The sequence below is a fragment of the Thermobia domestica genome, chromosome 11, assembly GCF_964235325.1.
Source record: "Thermobia domestica chromosome 11, izTheDome1.hap1.1, whole genome shotgun sequence".
NCBI lineage: Eukaryota > Metazoa > Arthropoda > Insecta > Zygentoma > Lepismatidae > Thermobia > Thermobia domestica.
In genome coordinates this window covers 109803397-109807605 of record NC_137464.1, presented here as the reverse complement: position 1 = coordinate 109807605, position 4209 = coordinate 109803397, and positions in this window count along the sequence as shown.

Genomic DNA, 4209 nt, shown 5'->3' with positions numbered 1-4209 from the left:
AAGTCATGGGATAGTAGTAGGAAACTTATTAACATGGGAACATGGGGGCCATGGAGTCATGGAAACATAACGGAAAACGGTCAAAAGACGGGAAGCAGTTTCAGTGCTGTCAGTTGGATTTTTGTGAGTACATTGAAACTTCGTTACGGTAGTGATAGCAACCCGATGGGAATTGTCGCAGGATGATAAGTGGTGTAATACGAATATGGCATGCGATTTCGAAAGTTTGCCTTACATTAAACTTTTCTTGCTCCAGAGTGTCAAGGATGGACCATGAATAAAGCATGGGAGGGATTACGACCCATTAGGGACAACACAGGGGCCACCCACATGTGCTGAATGACTGCAACCGGTTACGTCTGGGTATACTCGTCAGGGCAACCAGATAGTGTGTGAACTGACAACATGAATCAATGCGGATGTCCCATCAACATGTCTCAGATTAATGCAACATAATTTAATATACATGGGATAGCGCAGCTACAGACCGATACGAATGCCATTACTAACTACTGGCCATTGGCAACGGCGATTCACACGGACTCTGGAACACGTGGATTAGGTCTTAGCTTGCTGGCAACCTGTAGCGTGATTAGATGAGTTTTGTTTCCAGTTGATACGGTCGGATGGTAGTGGCGCAAACCGCATAAGGCCATGGACTAAAGTTGTCAACAAAACATTCTTCAAGCTGCTGGTGAGTCGGAAATGGTTTGAAATGTATTTACGTATCATGGTTTGGGTCCTCTGGTCCAGTTGAACTAGATATTGACCGGTCATCGCTATACTCAGTTGCTTGGTACACCATCTGAAGCCCTTTTTGGACTTCTTGCACTCTGCCAACTATGAGCTTTTCAAGGATGACAATGTGCAATGTTATCAGGCTGTAATGGTGCGAATCTGCTTTGAGGAACACACTGGCCACGTCCAAAGCATGATTTGGTCCCCTAGATCTCCAGACATGAATCTTATCGAGCACATATGGGATATCATCGAGCGGACGACTCTTGCTCAGAATCCTTCACTTTTGACAACCACGGAATTGTGTATGACAATCAAAGCTGCATGACTGCACATCCCTCCAGTGGAATACGAGGGACTTGTCACTCCCTGCCACGTTGAGCTGCCATACTTCCCCGTGTTCGAGGAGATCCTTCAGGTTCTTAGGTAGGTAGACTTTTGGCATTTCAGTGTATTGCAGTGTCTCTAACTAACGTTTTACTGGACATTTATTCCGAGTATTCAGTATCAAAGACATGGGAGCCATAGAGGTGCTGTATTTTTCTTTTTAAAGCTTTTGTTACAAATAGTTAAAGAACTATTTTTATTTTTTAAACTAAGAAAGTAAAGACTTCAAGGTTATGACAAGAATACCTTATTACCAAGTTCTTTTTTCTTCACAAACTGCTAATTTGTTTTCCTTTTGTTAAATGTAGTTTAAGAAAAATGTGCTTTTGAAACAGTTGAAAAGGGATTAAATAACATCATTTCCCGTTTTCTAGAATTATACCGCAATAATAGTAATAAAAATATACTTTAATTACGTCCAGGAATTACTAATGTGAGAATCATAGTTCATAGTTGATGTGAAAAACAGTTTTCTAATTTCACATTATTTCTTTTAAACAAAATGTTTTTCATAATTTATGGTTTTTGTTTCGTTGCATTGATTTAATGGTTGTTTCTTTCTCCCTTACTTTTTATTTTCAATTTGCCCTATATTTTCTTTTTATTTTGACCCAGCAGCAAAAAGCTTCAACAAAATTACGCAAGTTTGAAACTATGGTTCGAAGAAAACTTCATTTAACTGGTTGTTGCTAGAAGCAGAGGAAATTTGAAAGGAGATGTAGAGAAAGAAGAAGAAAAACAAGATCGCAAATTGCAGTTTTTGAAGATTTCCTCGGGAATTTGTTATTGACATAGTTGATTCTCTTAAGAATCATCCCACCTTAACAAAAAAAAAAAAAAAAAAAAAAGTCAGTCTCTTATTCCTACATATTCTATTTAGAATAGAGTTGAAGAAAGACATGTTCATAATTGAAAAGGTGATGCAAGAATTTGAGAATATCAACCTTCATGTATATTAAAGAAAAACATGTTTCTTAATTTAGCATCGATGGCTTTACTTCTTTCTTTCTTTCTTTCTTCTTTTTTTTGAATTCTAAGAGGTTATTTATCGCATTCCTTGTAAAAGCCCACACGAGTTATTTTCTTTTAATTTTGTGTCTTTTAATATTTATACAGGCTAATGATGTACATAGTATTACATCAAGGAAGAAATTCAAGCTCCAAAATTCGAATCGTTTCAGATTTTTTTTTTAAATAGAAATATATAGATCTTAATACGTAAATATTTATTTTTCGTAATATCTTATTGAAGGAAAGGGGGATTCAAACCCGAAGTCTACCCTTGTTTACGCCACTAATGCAGGCTTTAATTGTTATTGCTACTCCTACAGAAATACTCACTTAACATATACAGTAAAGTATCGATATCTCGAGTTTGATGAGACAGAGATTACCTCGAAACAACGAAGACTACGATTATATGGAAAGATAATATTTTTTAATTATTATTTTATGGATTATCCACAAATACAGTAACTTGGGGATTCCGCTTTTTTCGTTGATCACTGTAGAGCAGATAGCGAAAAGTGATTTCTTTCAGTGTCATTGGACAAGTTATGCAGCCTTGCTATACACCGAGAGAAAAAAAGAAATCCTAGGGGAAAAAATGAAATGAAATCTTTGAGTTTTACGTCCCACAGTTATGCCGGTTAGGCTAAAGGAGACGGATCCTAGGGAATAGTAGCGGGAGGAAGTCGAAAGGGAAAAAAAGAGATAAAGTTAATTCGGATTCTCAATAGTGGAAAGAAGAAGAAGAAAATTTATTTATAGAATTAGCTATTGAAAACAAAGGTAAATCAAATATAAACTATATTATGTACAGTTATTTTTCAGATAAAATTGTAGAAAACTTTTGATATAAAAAATATAAATTAGATTCACAAAATAGATCACTTAGGGAAGAAGTATTCAGTAGATGCGACTCAAGCGATATTGCGGATAGTGCTGCTACTATTAGCGGTCAATATTTTTTTTTTTTCGAAACCGAGGAATAGGGTTTTAAGGAAGAATTTGATCGCGATTTAGAACTTGGTAGAAGTAACATAGCTTATAATCAAGATAATGAGGTGGTTAGAAATTCGATCATTGAATAATTAGAAAGGAATTAATATAAATATTGGTTTAACAGACGAGAGTCTTCTTTCAGATCTCTTTAAACAGCTGCTTAATAATGATTCAAACAGAGAACTTAGTTGAAGAAAGGATTATTGATGTTAGTAAATAGAGAAAACGAAGTTTTACTTGATGATTGTGATGATTATATTTACAAGTTAAAAGCCAAATTTGAAAAAAAAAAATGAACAGTTTGAAAATATAGTATGAAAGGGGATTTTTTTTTCGAAAGAGTCCTTATTAATTCAGAAAAAAAACAAAGAATAGATGAATTAGAAATTATGCAAGAAATGGTAAGTAACGAAATAGTAACTAAAGATAAAAAAAATCTCAGTACTGAAAATTCAGTTATAGAAATTAAAAAGTAACTGGTTATGAATTAGAAACAGTAGAGATGAAAAATAAAATATCATGTTCTTAAACAATGAATAGTAATATTTATGTAATTTTTCTAATTGAGCTAATTAGAAGATGGAAATATTCTTTTCAATTCTTGAATTTAATATAAAAGAAATCCTGAATATTTTAACGACAATAAAATTTTTAATAAACCGAAACTTAATTAACACATCAACAAGTTTTACGGAGTATGTAACAAGGTAAAACAATAATTAAAAAAAGAAATAAAACGTTAATTATTTCTAAAAAAAAAATAAACTAAAATTTACGTGTATTGAAAGCCTACTGTACACATTAAGAAAGAAAAATAATTTTCTCTTAAACCAAAACTGTAAATCTGAAATTTGCAGAAACGATATAATTGTAAATTCTAAACAATATTCTTTCCATAAACAGTATTATTATTATTATTATTATTATTATTATTATTATTATTATTATTATTATTATTATTTATCAATCAATCTGATTTTGGTCATTATTTTTCTCAATAAATTGGTGTTTAATGATTACCCTACATATGATCGAATTTACATAGCAAGTAAGTAGAAAGTCGTAATCAAACTTGATTAC